Source organism: Hemitrygon akajei, chromosome 6 (genome assembly GCF_048418815.1).
Source record: "Hemitrygon akajei chromosome 6, sHemAka1.3, whole genome shotgun sequence".
Lineage (NCBI taxonomy): Eukaryota > Metazoa > Chordata > Chondrichthyes > Myliobatiformes > Dasyatidae > Hemitrygon > Hemitrygon akajei.
In genome coordinates, this window is record NC_133129.1 from 170,738,268 (window position 1) to 170,762,624 (window position 24,357).

Consider the following 24,357-nt stretch of genomic DNA (forward strand, 5'->3'; position numbering starts at 1 on the left):
ATTTTTAAAAAAACAGAAAATGATAGAAATACTCTGTAGGTTGGGCAGCATCTAAAGTGATGATTAAGAATCAAGGATGAACTTTATTCAGCATATACTTTCACATGTATTAGGAATTTGCCATGGTGATCAATAGGTGACATGGAACAAAAGTCAATAATGATTAAAAAAAATTAAGAATTACACTCAGTGTCCACTTTATTAGGTATCTCCTGTACCTAATAAAGTGGCCACTGAGTGCATGTTTGTGATCTTCTGGCCCAAGTTTCTATATGTTGTGTGTTCAAGATGCTCTTCTGCACACCACTGTTTAATGCATGGTTATTTGAGTTACTCTCATCTTCCTGTTAGCTTGAACCAGTCTAACCATTCTCCTCTGACCTTCATTAACAAGGCATTTTCACCCACAGAACTGCCACTCACTAGATATTTTTAAATTTTTTGCACCATTCTCTGTAAACTATAGGGACTGTTGTCTGTGAAAATCCCAGGAGGTCAACAGTTTATGAGATACTCAAACCACCCCATCTGGCACTAACAATCATTCCATGGTCAAAGTCACTTAGTTCACATTTGTTCCTCATTCTGATGTTTGGTCTGAATAGCAACTGAACCTCTTGACCACATCTGCATGCTTTTATGCATTGAGTTGGTGCCACATGATTGGCTAACTAGATATTTGCAATAACAAGCAGGTGTACAGGTGGTAGTTAATAAAGTGACCACTGAGTATATATTAAAAAAATAAAGATTTACAGTATACATATATAGAAAAACTAATATAGTTAGAGGTTAAAGTACAGATATGTAATAAACTGTGCATAAACAGAGAAATACCAACAAGTATTTACAATGTAAACAGCATTATTAAAAGTGGTTTCAGTATCTACCAGGCAGTTCAGTGACAGGGGTAATAGATAGAGGGGCTACATAGAATGGTTGATCAGATTAACTGCGTGGAGGAAGAAATTTTTAATATGGCATTAAGTTTTTGCTTTAATAGCCCTATAGCACTTTCCAGAATGGAGCTTTTGGAAAAGAGAGTTCGCAGGGTGGGTAGCGTCCGCAATAATTTTCCCTGCCCGCTTCTTTGTCCAGGACTCGTGCAAATCCTGCAGTGATGATAGACTGCCGCTAATGAGCAAGAGATACAGGGTTAGCACTTCAAGCCTATTAGAGGCCATTGATCTGAAATAAGGAGGTCAGAGCATGCTCAACACAACCTGGCCCAATGACTGTCTCTTCCCTCCCATCACCCACCCTCGCACATGTCCCCACCCCCACAGTTGTCTTGCAGCCAGACTTACCATGTGAGGCTCTGTGCCTCCAAGCTCAATTTCTGGCTGCTGCACCTGTCCTTCACGATGGGGTGGATTACAAATATTGATTAGGCAGGTGACAGACCCTATAAGCCCACTCCTGCAAACTCTCGACAACGTAGCCAAAGGCCATTGTGATTTTAAATGTTTCTTACTGAGGCATTTAGAAGCTGGTAAAATAAATAAATGGGAAATATAAAAAAGGAAAAAATACTTCAAATCAACTAAAACTACTGGAAATTAAAAATATAAATATGAAACAACATCAAATGAATAACTAGGAACAGACCTGAGCTCATCTTTTTACTCAAGAGCTGCAAACCTATTCAACTAAATGCTACATCCCACGAAGCTGCATTCAGACTATAGGCTTCTGATCCTCATGGGCCAACTGAAGGAAAATGGGACCTGTTCACTGAGAGAACTTGGGTGCATTTACTTAGAAGAGAGCTGGAATCTTGGGACATCTGTCCAAAGATAAAAGTCCCAAACTTGCACACAGTTGATTAACTTTCTCAAGCCAGCTGCTGTATAACTGCACAGGGAAGAAGATGAACTTCCTTGCATTCATGTTGTGAAATCCTCCCAGTTGACTCCCCAACAAACCAGTTAATTTTCACTGGAAAATGCCCAAGGACCGAAAAACCTACAAAAATTGGTGGATACAGCCCAGTCCATCATGGGTCCAAACCTCTCCACCATTGAACCGACCTACAAAAAGCATTGTTGCAAGGAAACAGCATTCATTATTAAGGACCACCCACCATCCATGCCATGCTCACTTCTCACAGCTGCCATCAAGAAGGAGGTAAAAGAGCTTTTGGTTCAGGAACAGTTATTACCCTTCAAACATCAGATTCCTGAACTGGCATGGATAACTTCACTCACCTCCACACTGGACTTCTTCCACTACCTACACAACTCTATAACTCACGTTCTTAGTTGTATTTATTTACCTAGTTATCTATTTATTTGTATTTGCACAAATTGTCATCTTTTGCACATTAGTTGTTTGTCAGTCTTTGTCTATAGTTTTTCATTGACTCTGTTGTATTTATTTATTCTAATGTGAATGTCTGCAAGAAAATGAATCTTAGGGTGATGTATACATAGTTTGATAATAAATTTACCTTGAACTGTAGAAAGCCAGAGAACAACTGTTTACCTTTCTCTGACCTAATTGAGTTTAATTGTTCTAAACAATTTTAATTTTAGAAGTTTCTAAAAAGGTATATTAATAGTTCCTGAGTTCCTGAATGTTTGTAAATAGGAGATAAAGTATCTATCTATCTATCGATAGGGCATAAATGTCTCCCTATATATATTTGTGGACATTAGGTTTAGGTTTTGTGTGAAAGGTAAAATATTTAAGGGGAATCTGAGGGGGATCTTTACTCAGAGGATACTGCTAGTATGGAATGAGTTGCCAGCAGAAGTAGAAGATGTGAGTTCAATTGTAACACTTAAGAGAAGTTTGGATAGGTACATAGATGAGAACAGTATGGAGTTCTATGGTTGGGGTGTGGGTAGATGGGACTAGGCAGAAGACCAGGCTAAATGGACAGAAATTCTCATATTTTGTTTATCATCAACCCATTATTGCCAAGAACTTCCCAATGAAAATAATTTTCCTAAGACTATAAGACATGGGAGCAGAATTTGGCCATGCAGCTTATCGAGTCTGCTCTGCCATTCCATCATGGCTGATTTATTATCCTTCTCAACTCCATTCTTCAACCTTCTCCCCCTACACCTTTGACACCCTGACTAATCAAGAACCTATCAACCTCCACTTTAAATATACCCTATGATTTGTCCTCCACAGCCATCTGTGGCAATGAATTCCACAGATTCACCACCCTCTGGCTAAAGAAATTCCTCCACATTAATCAAAGTTAAATAACTACCCATGTTTAATAACTAGGTTTAATTTGGCCACTGCTATTCATAATAATTATAACATTTCCTCCAAAAAATGTGCACCATCCAATTATCATAATTTTAATTTAAAGTAAATTTATTATCAAAGTACATATGTCATAATATACCATCCTGAGATTCATTTTCTTGCTGACATTCACAGTAGAACAGAGAAATATGATATAGTCAATGAAAAACTAAACACAAAGACTGACAAACAATTTTTCCAAAATAATTCGAATGGTGCTTAAAGGGAAATTACAGCTGCAGATTGCAGTGGTAATCTTCAGAAGAAGTATATCTAGTAGTTTTGTGAGCTTCCCTCAAAACATCACTGTATATCACCAGCATCATCTTGGATTAATTAAACATCTTATTTTAAATCAAAATTAAATTATCACTCACATTTGATAACTGGGGTTAATTTGGCCATTGTTGTCCATAATAATTGTGACATTTAAAAACCTATGAAAACCGAATGATTAAGATAACCTTCACAAAATTAAGAGTTAAAACAAATATCATTTTAAATTTTAATTGCATTAAACTATCTTAAAGTATCTCAAGTGAGAATCAAAAAAAGTTATCACAGGGTTAAAAGATAATGACCCACGCTGCATAAAGGAAGATCAACTTTTGCCATGGTTTCAAATAGAGTTAGCTGGATCCTAAACTGACTAGAGCTTTTCCCAACTCATCAAGAAATGAAGAGCACTGAACTCAGTTAGAAAGTGGGATTAACTTCTGTGATTATTCCTGGTCAATCAAAAAAAAAGCAAAAAAAAACTGAAGGCACACATTGCTTTTCACACCCAAAGAAGCCAGCAGGCATCTTGGCCTACATAATGCTTAGTGTCACTCAGGCACATGCAGGGGAACCTCAAACTGCTGCTCCCTGATGAGGCTCTGTGTAAAAAAAGATGAAAGAAGATTACTGGATTGATCTCAAAGCAAAAAAAAAATGTTAATAATAACCCATAGAATTCTGCATCTGAACAGTTGTTTTAATCTTTGGTGATTTACACAAGTAGGCAGCACCATTTTATCATGGAGCCACAAGATACTGCAGGTGCAGGAATCTGGTTTGGTGTGTAAGCGTTTTGAAGGATTTCAACATTGTTTGCTGCCTGCATAACGGTGAGGTGGAACTTCAACATGTTTGGTCATTGTTTATGAACTGGAGTTGAAACCTGAATTAATAATTTGAGTTCAGTTAAGAAACAGTAATAGTAGTCACATAGCAGTCATGATACGATTATGACGCACTGTTGAAACTCGGGAAAAAGTTCTTTCACTCTATGGGCATCAGCTGACTCAACTCAACTACCCAACTGAAGGGTTAAAATTAATATCTACTTGCTGTAGAATAATGTAAGATAATTAAGAAGTATCAGCCTCCAAATGATATATAAGAATAAACAAGTCTGTCTTCCTCTTGAGCATGCCAGGAGAACACTGAACCGTTGCTGTTGTTTTATACATTCAAAAGGCTTATTTATATTTTATAATCAATGTACAGCCAGCTTCAAAGAGAAACCTTGCAAATCCAGCAGAATATGGTTAATTTATTTAAGATATCTGTCACCCAACTTCTGAACACTAGCTTGCCTTCATCAACTTTCCTGGTAACTTCCTTGAAAAACTCTGTAAGATTGTTTAGACGTGACCTACCATGCACAAAGCCATGTCAACTATCCCTAATCAGTCCTTGTCTATACAAGTACTTATATATCCAGTCCCTTATAATACCTTGCAATAACTTACCTCTTACAGATGTCAGGGGTCGCAGGTCTATAATTTTCTGGCTTATTCTTAGAGACATTCTTAAACAGGACAACATTAGCTACCTCCAAACCTCCAGCACCCATAGATCATGCAGTAAGTTATGCTGGAAATATTCATCATGCAGGTAGCAGACATGGAGAGACAGGCAGTGTTAACACTTTCAATGGATGATTTTTCAACAGAAGAGGAAAAGATTATAGATAAAGCAAGTTTTGAGATGCATCGGGAATAATTGAAAGTTTGTGATGTGGTGCATCAGGAGAATTTAAATAATAAAAGTCTTCCTCTGCATTTTAAAATTCAATCTACCTCTAAAGTTTCTGTAGTTCCAGTGATAGGGCCATCAATCTGAAAGGTTAAGTTTGTTTTCCTCTCTGGTTTCCTCAAACAGGTGCTGTTTGACCTTTTGAACAGTTAAAACTATTGCAGCATTTGCTTCAATAAATGGACAGGCAACAGCCATTTGGCACAAAAATCTGAATACCTTATAAATGCAAACCAAGGATATTATGCACCAAATGTTATACCACAAATGTTAAAGGTCTGTTTAAGAAAGAGAAGGGGAAACAGTGATAACTTTAACCTTTAGCCAGCAATAAGAAGGTACGACTGTGGCTGTATTTCATTAGGAGTTTAAGGAGACTTAGAATGTTGCCAGAGACTGGCAAATTTGTACAGATATTCCATGGAGAGCACTCAAACCAGCTGTATCACCATCCGGTATGGAGGAGCCACTGTAAGAATCAGCAAAAGCTATAGAGGGTTGCAAATTCAGCAACCTCCATCACGGGCACTAGACTCCCCAGCATTGAGTTCATCTTTAAAAGGCAATGCCTCAAAAAGGCAGCATCCATCAGCCAGGAATTGCTCTCTTCTTTTTACAGTACTACCATCAGAGAGGAGGTACAGGAGCCTGAAGACACACACTCAACATTTTAGTAACAGCTTCTTCCCCTCTTCCGTTAGGCTTCTAAATGGACAATGAACTAACCCATGAACACCGCCTTACTATTTTTGCTCTCTTTTTGAACTACTTAATTTAATTTTAATATATATTTCTTAAGGTAATTCTTAACATTTTATGGATTGCACTGTACTACTCCTGCAAAACAACAAATTTCATGACATACGTCGATGATATCGAACCTGATTCAGATTCATTTCCAATGCAACAGACTTTCTACTATGGCAACCATTAACACTTTATCAACCAAGTATTCACGAATGAGATATTGTAGACTTAAAGGAAACAGGTGTGATTACGCACAGATACATTTAAACAGTTGGATAATACGCCTTACATGGTTTGTTACAAAATTCTAGATTATATCACATCAATCAATTTACTATAAGTATACTCTAACACATCTATGGAAGTTACAGCATATGTCCGTGTGATTTATTTTCCATTGGCTGTGACATAAATTTAACTCTTTAATGCCAATGTTGTGGATTAAATAAATGTTATTTCCAATTGATTCAGCAGCAAGAAAATGATCCCAGCACAGACAGCAACACGACCAGTTGGGCTTAATCTGCTCTATTGTCTAATTTGGCAGCAGAGCTGTCAGCGGCCTGGATGTGATTCACTGGAATTTCCCTCTAAAACTCAGCTACTTAGCCAATACTCACCCTCTCTCTTTTTAAAACTTGTTCAAAGCCCAGATCTTCAAACACATTCCCACTCTTCCTGGCATTCATTATTCTTTAAGCCTATCTTTTTTTTAAATTCATTCACAGGATGTGGTTGTCATTGGCAATAAATGGGTTCTTATTACCCTTGAACTGTTGAATTTCACAAATCTGAGTCCAGACAACTACATTATGACAGGTTATGTAAATTGGAACAGATAATAGACCCTGCATAAATGACGTACGTACATTGGATCAGATATAAACTGTCATGTGAATGAGGCAGGTTATCAAGACAATTCAATAGCCATCATTATAGGTATTGGAATCTTATTACTTGGCTATTTAATTGAACTCAGAGCCCTTAGCCACCCTGAAGAGATTTGAACTCCCTTCCTTAGCTCATTAGTCTGGTGCTCTAGATTACTAACTTTGCAACGTAACCACGTGCTGAAGCATCCAGTTATAGTTTCACACTGATAACACTTTATAAAGATAGCTTGTTACCATTTAATCTGCTACAAAATATACATTTTATGCATGAGAGATGTTGCTGTATCAGAATCTCACCTTAATGACAGTGAAGTAAATTCCTTTATTATCAGACTATAAGACATAGGGGCAGAATTAGACCATCCAGCCAACGACTCCGCTCTGCCATTCCATCATGGCTGAATTATTTTCCTTCTCTTTCTCATCCTCCATCCTCTCCACGTAACCTTTGTCGCCATTACTAATCAAGAACCTATTAACCTCAGCTTTAAAAAATCCCAATGACTTGGCCTCCACAGCAGTCTGTGGCAATGAATACCACGGATTCACCACCCTCTGGTGAGATGAGAAATTCTTCCTCATCTCTGTTCTAAAGGGACACCTTTGTATTCTAAAGCTGTCCTTTTTGGCTTTCAAAATGATCTTTTTTACTGAATATCAGTCCTGAAAACTCTTTCACAACTATAACCACTATAGAGAAATCGTAGTTTAACTTGTAATACTTTAAATTTTTAGACTCCTCATTTTTATATCTCGTCATGTAGAATTCCCATTGGGTAAAGGGCTTGTACATGTTGTCAATATGTGCCACTTTTTTCACTCATCAAGTTGCAGTGAGAGATGTGCACTCATTTGTAAGCCTAGATAATGTAAACCAAAATGACGTTGCCAGGACAGGAAACTACATATGAAGAAAGCTTAGACAGACTGGGGTAGTTTTCTATGAAACAGATAAGAAAACTTGAATGATATTATAATTACTCGGGATCCAGGTAAAGTAGGAATGGCTCTTTTCTCCTTGCTAATGAGTCAAAAACTCAAGGGTATTTATTTCAAGTAAATGGTAGAAGGATCAGTGGGAAGGGACGGGGGTGGAAAAGAGAATTGTTTTCACCCACAATGGCAGAGAATTCAGTGTCTGAAAAACTGGCATACAGTATGCAGAAACATCCACTGAAATAAAAAGCAACCCACAAAATTGCTGGAGGAATTCAGCAAGTCAGGCAGCATCTGTAGAGGAGAATTAACAGTTGACGAATCAGGCCCAAACCCTTCCGGCATGTACTGGAGGGCCCATAACTGCAAGGCTACAACTCAATCACTGGAGGTGAGACAAATGGCCTTGGTTACATGGATTTTCTAAGACTCCCAAAATTCATTCGGTCAAAGCATTTGCTATGATTCTCTCTCTGCAGATGTTGCCTGACTTACTAAGAGTTTTCAGCAAATTTTGTTCCTATTATACTGTAAAGGAAGCATTGTTCCCTCTAAGCTACTTGAGTGCACGGCTGCGCAGTAACTGAAATGCACCCACGCACATTGCCCTCGTTGCCACACAGTTGGAATTTTCTTTTATATAATGTTTTATTAAAGAGCTATGCAGTTTTCAGGCCACCTGAACATTTCCTGCTCAGAGCAATGGTGGGGCTGCATGGCTGTAAAGAAAATTAGGGGGAATGTTGAAAGGAACCCACCTGCAAACACTTTGGTCTCGGTAAATACCTTTGTAAATGAGACATTGCTTTTTGCCGTGAAAGATGGAATCAAAAATTGCTATGACGTACAGTTGCCTGATTGATCACAGTAATGCTGCTTGATTGAATATGTATGTTGATGATGTTTCTTTTGCAACAGTTATCAGATTCAGAATCAGAATCAGGCTTATTACCATTGACATATGTTGTGAAATTTGTTGTTTTGTGCCTGCAGTACAGTGCAGAACTTCAAAATTATTATAAGTTACAACATAGGATAAATAAATAATGCGAAATCAGAATGGTGAGGTAGTGTTTATCGGTATACCAACCATACAGAAATCTGATGGCAGAAAGGAAGAAGCTGTTCCTAAAATATTAAGTATGAGTCTTTCGAATCACATACCCTCTCCCTGATTTATTAAAGTGCCATGCATCTCCTAGACTTGGGAGTCCAGGGCAATAGGGCATGATTTCAGGATTGAGGGACATCCATTTAGAACAGAGAAGCGGAGAAATTACTTTAGTCAGAGGGTGGTAAATCTGTGGAATTTGTTGCCACAAGCGGCTGTGGAGGCCAAGTCATTGGGTGTATTTAAGGCAGAGATAGATAGGTTCTTGATTAGCCAGAGCATTAAAGGGTATGGGGAGAAGGCAGGGGAGTGGGGATGACCGGAAGAATTGGATCAGCCCATGATGGAATGGTGGAGCAGACTCGATGAGCTGAAAGGCCTACTTCTGCTCCTACATCTTATGGATTGTAGCAATGAGATGAGGGCATGTTCTGGATGGTGCAGACCCTTATGATGGATGGTGAAGTTTTCAAGGCATTACCTTTTGAAGATGCCCTTGATGATGGGCAGGCTTGTGCCTATAATGGAACTGGCTGAGTCTACAATCCTCTGCAGCCTCTTTCGATTGGAGTCTCCATACCAGTCGATGATATAGCCAGTCAGAATGCTCTCCACTGTACATCTGTAGGAATCTGCTAGAGCATTTGGTGACTTACCAAATCTCATCGGACTCCTAATGAAATGTAGCGGTGGAACTTCAAATGCATGTCACATCACAAAATGAAATAGGATTGAATTCACTGAGGTCGTACAGATGTCATAATGCCAATCCTACTTTGGTTGATAATTGTTAAATAACTAAAAATATCCAATTCCATTTTTAATTTTGTAGGGTGTCATCAGACGTAAATTAATCAATGCCAAAAGGATTTTTATCCTGATGATAAAAATAAATAAAAGTCATGGGACCAGGTTTTAATGAGAATCTTGAAAGAAGAAGGAGTGGTAAAGAGGTGTCAGGAAGGATGTCAAGCATTTGAAGACCTTCAGCTATTAATGATGGAGTAAAGATCTCAGATGTACCCAACGGGTCAGAGTTGAGGAAACAATTTCCTCAATATGTTGCGGACTCGCAGAATTATGAAGGGTGTTAGGAGTTTTTGAGCTTCGGACATATAGACAGGATTGACTTCAGTGACTGACTTCAGATCTGAATTTACATTGAAGATGAAATTTAAAATGCAGCTCAGACCAGTAAAATGCAGACCAGACAGACCAGGAATCAGGAACTTAACTAATTGTCTACATATGCACGAATCCAGTCAACGTCTCATTGCATGGATGCAACAGTAATTAACAATTATTTTGGGTGTGATTGTGGGAAGATCCCGGCATTTGAAACTGTTACAAGTAGTTCAAAAGAAGTATTGTAAATAGTGATTTGTTTGAATTGGCCTGAATTTTTCTTTAATCTTTAGCATATAAAATGTGGTCTAGTATTGGATCTCAATACGATGCCTGCTATATCTCCTTTTGTTGAATAAAGAAGCTGCTTTACTCTTTACCAATACTTCTCTCCAGTGACTGCATTCATGCAACAACAAAGGATATAGATAGGTCAAATGCAAGCAGGTTTTTTCCACTGAGGTTGGGTAAGACTGGAACTAGAAGTCATAGGTTAAGGCTGAAAGGCGAAATGTTTAAGGGGAACATGAGGGGTAATTTCTTCACTCAGAGGGTGGTGAGAGTGTGGAATGAGCTGCCAGTGGATCTGGTCAATGTGGGGTCGATTTCAACATTTAAGAGAAATTTGGATATGTACGTGGCTGGGAGGGGTATGGAGGGCTATAGTTTGGGTGCAGGTCAATGGGACTAGACAGAATAATAGTTCAGCAAGGACTAGATGGCCCAAAGGGCCTGCTTCTGTGCTGTTATATTCTATGACTCCGAGGTTGTACCTTGCAGCTTGTAGTGGGAATTGATTGATATACTTAATGATGAAACAAGTATCTGCTCTGGGTTGAGTAACTTTGTGTATACACCCATGTATACATATGCAATATTGCAAGACTGTCTTGCTGTCGGTGACGGGAGAGCTTTGGGATCGAGGAGGGGAGGATTTCCTACACTTGCAAATTATTGGTTTGATGCGGGAAGGACCAATACTGGACAGAGGCAGCAGTATCATCATCTGGGATTGTGAAGCTAAGTCCAGGTAATGAGTTGGATAATCCAGTGGAAATTCAGGCCAAAAGCTATGGTTACCTCATCAGGTAACTGAAGAGATCACCCCGGTGAATGATGCAAGCAAGGACACCCAGGATTAAAATGTTAATTTTCCTCAACAGCCTCAGTATTGCAATTAGTACTATTTGATGTAATTGTCCAGTATTGGGTGACTCACCAATTCCGACAACGTGTGTGCTGTCTCATGGGAAATACATTTGGAGTGGTTGGAAAAGAACTTCATATCTCGCTACTTGCCAGAATTTGACATTGGAGTCTGCATAAGCAATAATAGGGGAATAAGAGGCAGAAGCAGTTGACATGACCCCTGGAAAGATATTGTTCTTTCATTTATACAGAAAGACATATACTTTGTATAGAGAAAGGTGCTGGAAAAGGGCCAGTAACATCACAAAGGATCCCACACATCCTGCTCAGGGACTGCTTTTCCCACTCCCATCAGGGAGGAGGCTAAGTAGCATCCATGCCAGGACCACCAGACTCTAAAACAGTTACTTTCCCTAAACAGTAAGACTGATCAACACCTCCACCTACTAACTCCACCACTACTTTATCATTTCCCATCAGTCATCTTATGTACAGCGTAGTGTCACTTGATTTACATACGTAGGGCGCCATGTGGCTACCATGTGGCTATCACAACACTTTGAAGTACAAGCTGCTGCCTGTAAGGAGCTTGTATATTCTCCATGTGACCGCGTGGGTTTCCTCCGGGTGCTCTGGTTTCCTCCCACAGTCCAAAGAGGTACTGGTTGGTAGATTAATTAATCATCGTTCATTGTCCCGTGATTAGGATAGGATTAAATCGAAGGGTCTATTCCACACAGTATCTCAACAAACAAACAACCTATCTAAGTACAGAAGCTATCTTATGTATTTATGTTTATTATGTTTTTCATTATTATCATTGTGTTCTTCATCTTTTGTGATTTTTTTTTAGCTGTATCAAATCCGCAGAAACAATTATTTCGTTCTCCTTACACTTGAGTAAGGAAATGATGTTAGAGGAAATGACATTAAGCAATCTTGAATTCTCTTGATTTATAATAAGATTAGCATTAAGTCAGAACGGTTGACTGTTTTTCCCTTTTATCAAGTTTTCCTCAACCTGACCAGACCAACTATTGCAAAGTAATCCTTCAAGTGTAAAAAAGGTGATAATTTTAATCACAAGCTTGCCAAATGCTTTACTTTTCTCTGTTTTCTTTTTCACTTAATCACCAAATACCTCCGTGCTTTCTGCTTATTTCTGCTCTTGTCCTTTTTATTGGCAGGCACAATGAAAGATATGTTTGCAATGGCAAAGGTTCACATGTCATGAAAGCACAGACTCCAGTTTTTGCCCTTTGACTAATTCATATTGACCTTCATACAAAATGTGAACAATCTGTCTAAAAAGACTATTGCATCATGTGTTATCTATGAAAGAACTTGTTTCTGGTGCTTTGGCATTAAGGATGGATCAAAGCCTTCCATTGACTTCTTGCTAAGAGATTATTTTTGTGTCTCTTTTCCAACAGCTGTCCTATTCAAGCTAATTTCCCCAAATGGCATTTGTCAATTCTTCCACTTTAGACCGATTTGGTTCTCTCAGTAGCCAGTTCCATTTGGACTCGGGTCATAAATCTTAAACCCTGTTTGCATGGAGATTTCTCACTCTGGAACAAATCCAACACTAAAGAAAATGGTTCCGTATTACCATGACCACTGTTCCCAAGCTTGGACTTACCCACCTCTCCTGCTGGTGGTTTGATTCAGGATTAAACCAAGAGCAACCACACACAAGCATAACCTAAAATATTCCTGGGAGCTTTTAGCAATAGAGTTTTTCTCCCTCCAGTAAAGAAATGGCTTTCTAATTCTATCAGTGGACAAGAAACAATTGCACATTTGCTAGTGATATTTTCAACTATCCATCAATGCTTTATGGATCTGAGGATCTATCAAAGCACTGTGGACAATCTCTAAGTGTAATGTTTCGGCAAGGGAAATATTAATTGAGGCAGCTACCTTCCTTTGATTCAGAATGCTTTTTATTAAAACTCAGGTTTAATTCTCATATTTAGTTTTATATTTAAACATTGCATTTTATAACATGGCATGTGCAATAATTGAATGGGGCAAACAATTCTAGAATTGTTTGATTTTAGTTCAGTTGTAACTCTAAATAACTCGGGCATTATTTTAAATGTAGTCATTATGTTTTTAGGTATTGAATTGCCGGTCTGCTGTTTTGCAATGAATGGAGTGGCACTACAATCTCGTTGTCCTCTGCAATGACAATAAAGCTCTAACTGACTAACAATGATGGTATGTGCATTTCACTTTTGGTTTGGTTGAACAGCTTCATCAACTAAATTTGCATTACTGTTCACTGTCAATTTCATATTGGGTTGTGGAAAAAATATATAAACAGTACCTAAGTCAGTTTTCGTTGCATTTTCGTAAGGAACTAAAAAGAGAAATGGTGGGAGGGAATTGTAACCAGTGTAGTGTGTGGTTATCTAAAAGATTAAGTTCAAAGTTTAAAGTAAATTTATTATCAAAGTATGTACAGTATACGACACTATACTGTATACAACCCTGAGATTGATTTCCTTGCAGGCAGCAATACAATAGAATCAATGAAAAACTACACACAAACAAAGACTGACAAACTACCGATGAAGAAAAGAAGACAAACTGTGCAAATACAAAATTAATCAATAAATAAATACTGTAGATATATAATACTGACTACACAGGCTACACAGGTTTCAATGTTTCAATTCAAACCAGCATTTAATACCTGTATGATCAGAGTTGTTCTCATTTTACTGGTCTTTGTTGGAAGCAATGGAATACTGAAACAAAACTTTGGAAATTATGGGATAACATTAATGAAATAAATAACATTTTAAAAACTGAATTGATTATTCTTTCTTTACTGAAAAGAGTGTACATTAAACTCCAAAATGGGTTTTTTTCCTAAAACTGAAGTCCCCAAATGTAGGGGGGAGCTTTTCCCTGTGACTTGTTACAGTTGACACATGACTGATTTGTAGGGATATTCAAACATGTCTCAGTTCAGTATGAACCACAATAACTACTGAATTAAGCCATAAATAATGATCTCCCTCTTGTTTTGTTTGGGACTGTAACACTATATGACTTGTCATATAATATATGCAGAGGTTCTGCTGTCCGTTTTAGGCAACACATTCATAATGGAACTTCCTATTGTCACTTCATCCTCTCTCTATTAAAATCATCAAAATTCCCTTAACATTCCCAACAGCAAGGATTCGTTGCAGAAATACAAAGATGATTTAAAGATCTTTTATGCCAGTATATAAAAGATAACTGTTTGCACAGTTTGTTGTCTTTAGCTCACTGGTTAATGCCCAAGTTGGTGCAATCCTTTGTTAAGGTTATTATTTTTTAGATTTATTGAGTATGCCCACAAGAAAATGATTCTCAGGTTTGTATATAGTGCCATATATGTACTTTAATAATAAATTTATATTGAACATTTACATTGAACTTTAAATAGGAGGATTTTCATTTAAATGGAAGAGAACTGTTGTTTGTAGACAGGAAAACTGGATTTTCCTTAAAATAAATTTAGAAAAACTTTACAATGTCTAAGGGGAGAGATTGCAAAAGGTAGTGAGATAAATGGTTTAACATATGGCATTTTAATTTTGGCAATGATGCAATCTGAAGTTTCATTTTGGAAAAGTATTAAACAAAAACAATAGTATGAAATCATTACCATTTTTTACTGCCAGCTCTTAAAAAATACTTCTGACATTTCAATTGCCTATCAGCTACAAAGAAATTACTTGAGCTATAAAAGAAAATCTTCTAATCCTTTGGGGGTCTTCAGTCTTCCATTCACCTAGATTCTTTTGTGTCGTGGAAGAATAGGAACTCTGTAAGAAATAAATCTTACATATGTACCATCAGAAACTGTGCTTCTAGGAACACACTGAGAGGGGCTGTCAGAATTGTGAATGGTGCTGTTAAACAGTTAATCCAGTTTGTATTACTGAGAAAGATATTTTTGTGCAAAATGGTTTGTTGCTCATTGTTTGCAATTGATTTATAATACTGCCAATAAATGAATTTAGATAGGAGTTTTGTCTTGCCCATTGTAGCTCACAGCTCAGAAGAATGGACAAATAATTCTTAACTTGAGGCCAAAAAGCACACTGAACCCAGTGCCGGAAGGTAGCAAAACACATATCTTGTATTTATGAACTAAAGATGCCTCAAACCATGTATAATCAATAAAGTATCTTTGAGGGTGTAGTCACTAGGAAATGCTCCTCAGAGAATTGGGATCTGTTGGTTTGCAATTATTTTTGAAAGGCTAACCATTCCTGCGAGTTTGCCTGCCTGTGTTCTGCTCAGTCTTTCACTTTGTCACCACTCCCTTTTTAACTTGCCACATTAACTTCTCAGTATATCGAATCTTGTGTTGGGCTTGTATTAATGATTAGGTGGAATAGTTACAATGCATGCAGTAATACCATATCCCAAAATAAAACAAATAAGAAGAAGAAAATCTATTAAGGCCAACAAGATTGTAGAGGCTCTTCCAATTGGGGCGGGCTCCACCTGAACCATACTGGGACTAGGCTCCTGGTGAATTACATAACAAGGGTTGTGGATATGGCTCTTAACTAAATAGTAGTGGGTGGATTCAACGGCTTGGAAAAGTACAGCCACAACCTCACCTCAGTTCAACGCAGAGCCAAGCAAACATCGCTGAACCCTCAGACACGGAACCCGGAGCAGCCAGAGCAAGCCACAGCCCGAGTCTCAGTTCAGCTCAGGGCCGAGCAAACATTGCTGAACCCTCAGACACGGAACCCGGAGCAGCCAGAGCAGGACACAGCCCGAGTCTCAGTTCAGCTCAGGGCCGAGCAAACATCGCTGAACCCTTAGACACGGAACCCGGAGCAGCCAGAGCAGGACACAGCCCGAGTCTCAGTTCAGCTCAGGGCCAAGCAAACATTGCTGAACCCTCAGACACGGAACCCGGAGCAGCCAGAGCAGGCCACAGCCCGAGTCTTAGTTCAGCTCAGGGCCGAGCAAACATTGCTGAACCCTCAGACACGGAACCCGGAGCAGGCTAGAGCTGAGTAAACATTGTGAGCAGAACGGGCTTGCCCTTTGCCTCTTGTCCCAACACCATGCCTTTTCAATTCATCTGGCCCGTCATTTATATTGTCCAAACATCAGGTCATTCCTCATGCTGAGTTACTGCCTTCTTCCTGTCACCTTGAACCAGCCTGGTCATTCTCCTCTGATATCGCTCATCAATTAGACGTTTTAGCCCACAGAACTGCTGCACACTGGATGTTTACATGCTTTTCACACCGTTCTCTGTAATCTCTACGTGCATGAAAGTCCCAGGAGATCCGCAGTTTGTGAGATACCCAAACCACCCCATCTGGCACTACCAAGTGATAGTCAAAGTCACTTAGATTACATTTCTTCCCCAGTCTGATGTTTGGTCTAACCCCCTGACCACGTCTACATGCTTTTATGCATTCAGTTGCTGCCACATGATTGGCTGATTAGTTCTGTGCTTTAACAAGCAGGTGTACAGATGTACCTAATAAAGTAGCCACTGAGAACAAGGTTCCACAACATGTGTCCTTCACAATCTAGATTATTATGAGAAGCCTGCTAAATAAGGTGAGACAGCATCTAACTATATCATTTGAACTGGCTGGTATTGTTTGATCTGTTAAATAATGCATTAGCAGCCTACTTGATAAAGCTGCCTCTAGAGCTCATCTTTAAACAGATACTCCCATCCACCTTGTAACATGCTGAACAGGCATCCCTAGATGTTTCTGAAAAAATAAGTTTTCATTTATATAGCAAGTCAAAAAAAAAACTTCAGGTGCTGGAATCAAATACTCGGCAAGTCAGGCAGCATCTGTGTAAAGAGAAAAAGTTTAATGCTTCAGGTCTCTATCTCAGAGGCCGACGTCAGTCTGTCTTTCAGGAGGGTGAACCCTAACGAGGTGACAGGCCCCGATAGGGTACCTGGTAGGGCTCTGAAAACCTATGTTAACCAACTGGTGGGAGTGTTCAAAGACATTTTCAATCTTTCATTATTACAGCTGGAAGTTCCCACCTGCTTCAAAAGGGCAACAATTACACCAGTACCCAAGAAGAGCAGTGTGAGCTGCCTTACTGACTATCGCCCAGCAGTGCTTACATCTAAGCGCTGTGTAAGTGTTTTAAGAGGTTGATTATGGCTAGAATTAACTCCTGTCTCAGCAAAGACCTTGGCACACTGCAATTTGTCTATTGCCACAATAGGTCTATGGCAAATGTGATCTCATTGGCTCTTCATGCATCCTTGGATCACCTGAACAAAACAAATACCTCTGTCAGGATGCTGTTTATTAACTATAGCTCAGCATTTAACACCATCATTCCTACAGTTCTGATTGAGAAGCTCCAGAATCTGGGCCCCTGTACCTCCCTCTGCAACTGGATCCTTGACTTACTAACCACAAGACCACAATCTGCGTGGATCAAAAACAACATCTCCACCTCGCTGACAATCAACCTCACAGATGTGTGCTTAGCCCACTGCTCTACTCTTTAGATCCATGATGACGTGGTTAGGCACAACTCAAATGCCATCTACAAATTTGCTGATGATACAATTGTTGGCAGAATTTCAGATGGCGACGAGAAAGCATGCAAGAGCAAGATATGTTAGCTAGCTGAGTGGTGTCACAGCAACAACCTTGCACTAAACATCAGTAAGACCAAAGAACTGATTGTAGACTTCAGAAAGGGTAAGACGAGGAAACACACACCAATCCTCATTGAGGTATCAGAGGTGGAAAGAGTGAACAATTTCAAGTTCCTGGTGTCAATATTTCAGAGGAACTAACCTAGACAGCTACAAAGAAGGCACAACAGCATTTGTTTTTCGTTAGGAGTTTGAGAAGATTTGATATGTCACCAAAAAGTCTTGAAAATTTTTACAGATGTACCGTGGAGAGCACGCTAAACTGGTTGCATCACTGTCTGGTATTGGGGTGGGTGGGGGATCTCTGAACTGGATTGAAGTAAGCTGCAGAGAGTTGTAAACTTAGTCAGCTGCATCATGAGCACTAGCCTCCTTAGTATCCAGGACATCTTCAAGGAGTGATGTTTCAAAAAGGCAGCATCCATCATTAAGGATCCTCATCACCCAAACTGTGCCTTGTTTTCATTGCTACCATTAGGAAGGAGGTACAGAAGTGTGAAGGCATACACTGAACAATTCAGGAACAGGTTCTTCCCTTCTGCCATCCAACTTCTGAATGGACATTGAACCCATGAACTCTACCTCACTACTTTTTTATTTCTGTTTTTGCACTACTTATTTAATTTAACTATTTGATATATACATATATATATTCATTGAATCATTGGAACTTTCACAACATACGTATTATTTTTCATGCCCCAATTTGCCCCATGTGGTATAGGAACACCTATAAATGAAGATAATGATTAGCTTTATTTGTCACATGTACATTGAAATTAAAATGCATTGTTCCCATCAAACCAAATCAGTGAGGATTGTGTTAGGCAGCCCACAAGTGCTGCCATGCTTCTGGTGCCAAGATAGCCTGCCCACTACTTGCTTACCGTAACCATCCATTATTGGAATGTGGGAGAAAGCAAGAGCATCCGGAGGAAGCCATGGGGAAAACTTCCAAACTCCTTACAGACAGTGGCGGGAATTGAACCCTGATCAGTGATCACTACTATAAAGTGATGTTGTAACCACTATGTTACCGTGCCACCCCATGTAGACCTCATGGAACTTGAGAAATATACACTCAGTGGATACTATGTTAGGTACAGGAGTGGAACCTAGTGTGGTCTCCTGCTACTGTAGCCCATCCACTTCCAGGTTTCACGTGTAGTGTTTTTAGGGATGCACTTCTGCGCGCTACTGTTTATTTTAAATTTTATTTATTTAGTTTTATTTCGAGGTTCAATGAGGAACAGGCACTAGTAGCTCACTGAGCCATGCCACCCAGCAACCCACTGATTTAACCCTAGCCTAATCACAGGACAATTTACAATGCCCAACTAACCGATACATTTTTGGACTGTGGGAGGAAACTGGAACACCTGGAGGAAACACACACACACAGAGAAATGGACATACAAACTTGCTTACAAAGGACATCAGAATTGAACCCTGAACTCCAATGCCCTGAGATGTAATAGCATTGTGTTAGCCTCTACTCTACTGTGACATCTGACTGCGTGGTGTAACACATGGTTATTTGAATTACTATCGCACTCCTGTCAGCTTGAACCAGCCTGGCCATTCTCTTCTGACCACTCTCACCTACAAGTCAGTTTCACCCACAAAACTGCCACTCACTGGATATTTTTTTAAATGTTTGCACCACTCTCTGAAAACTATAGAGACTGTTGTCTGTGAAAATTCCAGAAGATCAACAGTTTCTGAGACACTCAAACCACCCGCCTGACACCAACAATCATTCCACAATCAAAGTCTCTTAGATCACATTTCTTCCCCATTCTGATGCCTGGTCTGAACGCCAACTGAACCTTTTGACCATGTCCACATTCTTTTATGCACTCAGTTGCTGCAGAGAGTGGTGCGGACAGCCCAGCACATCTGTAGTTGTGAACTTCCCATGATTCAGGATGTTTACAGGGACAGGTGTGTAAAAAGGGTCCATAGGAACATTGGAGACCAAAGTCATCCCAACCACAATCTATTCCGGCTGCTACCATCCAGGAAGCGGTACCACAGTATAAAAGCCAGGACCACCAGGCTCCAGGACAGCTTCTTCCACCAGACCATCAGACTGATGAACCCACGCTGATTTAAGTGCACTCTATATTGTAATAATTGACTGTTCTATTTATTATAAATTACTATGATTGCACATGGCACACTTAGATGGAGATATAACATAAAGATTTTTACCCCTCGTGTATGTGAAGGATGCAAGAAATAAAGTCAATTAAATTCAATTCAGTAATTGGCTGTCCAGGTATAAAGTGGCCACTGAGTGTACTTACTGCTGTATATAAAGAACAGCTGTTACTTATTTACACACACACAAACAGTAGGATGGTAATGGTAATCTGTCACTGTCACCATACCTGAGTGCACAGAGAACTGGGATCATATTACTTTTAAAGCCAAGAGACCGATAATGTTGGAAATCTTTATTTTAAAATCTGCAAAAAAACCAAAATGCTGGAAATATTCAGTGGTGCAGGCGGTAAATGTGACTGAGGAGGAGCCATTTAACAATTAGACCAGGGACAATTAGGCTTAGCGTAGCTGTTCGTGCAATGCTATTAAAGCTTGGACCATTCTGGAGTTTGGAGTTCAATTCTGGGGTCACCTGTAAGGTATTCTTCCCCAAAAAATACATGGGTTTTCCCCAGGTCCTCTGGTTTCCTCCCACAGTCCAAAGACATACCAGGTAGGTTAATTGAGCATTGTAAATTGTCCTGTGATTAAATTGCCTTGAAATCTATCCTGATTAAAAACATTAAAGTGCTTTAAAACAGTGACACTGAGTTCTAGAATGCTTCATTCAGCTCCGCGGTCACAAGGATCGTTACAGAAAATCTCTCCTAACAAATGCAATAAGCATATACAACAGTTCATCTCTGTGTTACAGGAGAACACACATCATAGTACAATAGTCTCTGTTTTATTATTTCGTACATTATTATTGCATATAATTATAAATTATTGCACATTGGTAAATTATTGTGTATATTATTATGCTGTACTTTATTATTAGTTAAATCTGCACACTGCTAAATGTGTTTTTAAAATGTTGCTACCATAATAAAAGAATTTCCCACTCGGGTTCATAAAGTATTTGTTATTATTACTATTATTAAAAATTGGCTCTCTTGTGAAACTAATTTTGGAAACAGAAGGGAGAACACAGCTGCAATTGTGCTGCACTTTGATTATTAGTGATTGGAGAAAAAAAATGTAAACCTGAGAACCTTCTGACATGTTGTGGTTTCAAGATGCAAGTAGCCTTTTATACCGCAATGAAATGTTTGTGCCTTTTAGACAAGATTATTAATAGACCAGACAACAGGTGACTATGGGAGGACTTGATTTAGACCTGAGCCCAGTTTGTCAGTTCTCACTGAAGATGAATAATTAGAGTTGGACAAAAGATGGGCTGAGCTGTGGCCTCCATCAAGATCATGGCTCGGACATAGTTGTTTTTTTTTATGCTCATAGGGATGGTTTTGGAGACAGAGAGGGAAATTAGGGGCCAAGTCAGGGTTTAGGGACGGTGAAGTGAGGGGGTCAGAGATCAGATTAGGGTTGAGGGACAGGGATGTGGAGGAGTTGGAGGTCAGGCCTCCACTCTGTACTCCGTGTTCAAAATCCAGCAACGTGGACAGGTGACGAAGAAGATCTAGGTTCGAGGTCTCTGCTCTGCACTCAAAGTCCTGTGATATGGGCATGGTGAGAAAAGATTACAGAGTCCGGGTCTCTGGTCCATGCTTGAAGGCCAGGGACGTGGACAAGTGATGAAGGACATCCGTGGATATTAGGCTGTCCCTGGTCGGTGGGCCCTGAGATCGGATGTCCATGCGAGCAAGAGTCATAAGGAGGCACGAAGGCTGGTCATTCAGCACCACCAGAGTTTGAGCCGAGAGTTCCTGGTCCTATCATTGGCTAGTCCAGAGGTCAATACCAAAGATCGGAGCCCAATCGGAAGTCAGAGCCTGATGGCTGAAGCATGGAGACTGGAAACAGGAGAATGGAGGCCTGTCCTGAAGTTGGAGGGCTGTCCATGTGTGTGGGAGGGAGGAAAGGAGCTTGTTTTGCTGTTACTGTTTTGTTGCTTGTTGTATTTTGCTTTGCTGCTGTTCTGCGTTGTTCTGCCCAGCAATGTGGGCATTGGTATGTGTGGCGATATTTGTGTGCTGCCCCCAGCACATCTCAAGTTTATTAACATAATCGGTGCATGTTTCTATGCATTAGTGATAAATAAATCTGAATTTGAAGGTGCCACTTACTCTGAGCAAATAGATAAAAATAATAACTGCACCTCCACGGACTAACTCCAGTCAATTCTGTACAAGAAGGCAACGTATGCATCGAGGGGAAATCAACTGTCTATGTATGTGACCGAGTGGGTGGACAGATCGCAGGGATGGCACTGCTGGTGTCCTGTTATTGTTGCTTGTGTTGTTCTGCTGAAAAGTGTGGACATGCTATGTTGGCAAAGGAATGTGAGGCAACACTTGCGGGCTGCCCCAGCACATCCTTAGGTTATGTTGCTTGTTGGCGCAAATGACACATTTCACTGTATGTTCTAAGGATAAATAAATGAATCGGAGTCTGAATAAGACATCAAAAGCTGAAAGAGACACAAGACTGAATATTTTGGAGCCTGGAGCAATAATTCTTTTTTCCCCAAAGACAGTCTCTTTTCTGACCCACTCCCATTCGAGCACAAGATACAAAAGTCTGAAACCATGTAGCACCAGGCTCAAGGGATCCCACTGTTAGAAAGCTACTGAACAGACCTTTTGTTCGATAAAATGTATTTTTGACCTCTCAGGTCTTGCAAATTATCATCTGCCTGAACCGCACTTTCTCTGCAACTGTAAGGCCTTCTTTGCATTAAAGTTTTTCCACTGTATCTCAGTACATGTGACAATATAACAATTAATGCAGCTTAACCCACTGAGTTCCTCCAGCAGACTGTTGAACTAAAAGTAAACTTACAAGTTTTATAGTGCCTCGCTTAATCAAGGATGCTAAGCACTTTTCAAAAGTACTTTTTCCACTGTAGTCACAGCTGAGATTTTGGAAATTTGTTCATCGTTAGCACCCACAAACAACTAGAGGATAAACTCCAAATAAACTAGCAGTATTGCAATGAAAAACAACTGGCAGATCACAGATCATAACTTTCTCTGTTGCAAAAAACTATATGTTATAAATTACATTATATATATGTTTATTAAATATGTATCTATTTAATTAACATGCATAATATATAATATAAATATATTATATTGCATAATTATATATAAATAATCCATATAAAGCACAATCCTTTACAGTACAAGCAACCTAGGTTCAATTCCTGCTGCTGCCTGTAAGGAGCTTGTACGTTCTCCCTGTGACCGCGTGGGTTTCCTCCGGGTGCTCCGGTTTCCTCCCACAGTCCAAAGACCTACCAGCTGGTAGATTCATTGGTTATTGTAAATTGTCCCGTAGTTAGTCTAGGATTAAATTGGGTGATTGCTGGGCAGCATAGCCCAAAGGGCTGGAAGGGTCTATTCCACACTGAACCCCAGTAAATAAATAAATATTAAGTATATTATAATATAAATATTATATAAATTATATTTTCTTTAAAAAGTGGTTATTGGCATTTGGAATTGATACACCCAGAAAATTAATGGAACTTTCTTTTGTTTGTTGCCTGAAACTTCGCATTATTTCCGAGTGCAGATTTTTATTGATGCTGGATCTTTGTTCTGGTGCTTCCCCCAGCATTTTTCCAAACCATGCTTTCACTAGTAGGGCTACTTAAACTTTGAAGCCATGAAAATTGTTTAGTAGAAAGTGATTAATGGAGGTGCTCTTTTATGAGAGAACTATCAAACAGTGCCTATTTTTTTCAGAGAGTAACGCCAAGGCAATGTTTGATAAGGGACTCCTGCCGGGCAGCAACACATAATAGTCATTTGATGAAATTCGAACTGACATAAATACTGGGCTCACTTTCAACCTGATTACCCAGCTAAGTCACATCAATACCAGCCTAGTCATGAGACGCTGGCGTCCCTTATTCAAGTCCCTCACTAACAAGTGACAACTCCTCCTATATAAACAAGTGCCAACGCTACCACCTCATGCACCCACGCTCAACCATCAACCTCTCTCAATGGGTTCTATTTGACAAGGTGCTTTGCCACTTTTTCTTTATCCCCAAATCTGCCTCAAACAAAGTAAAATATTGTATTCATGGATCTAAGTTGCAAAACGGCTTACCAAATACAGCATTATGTTCCCTTAGAAACAGACAAGCGTTAGGGTTTAAAGGGCTATATTGATAGAAAACGGCTCAGCCTTTCTTTTTTTTTTGATCCGTTGAATGTTGTTGAGATCTGTTTTTTTTCCTCTCT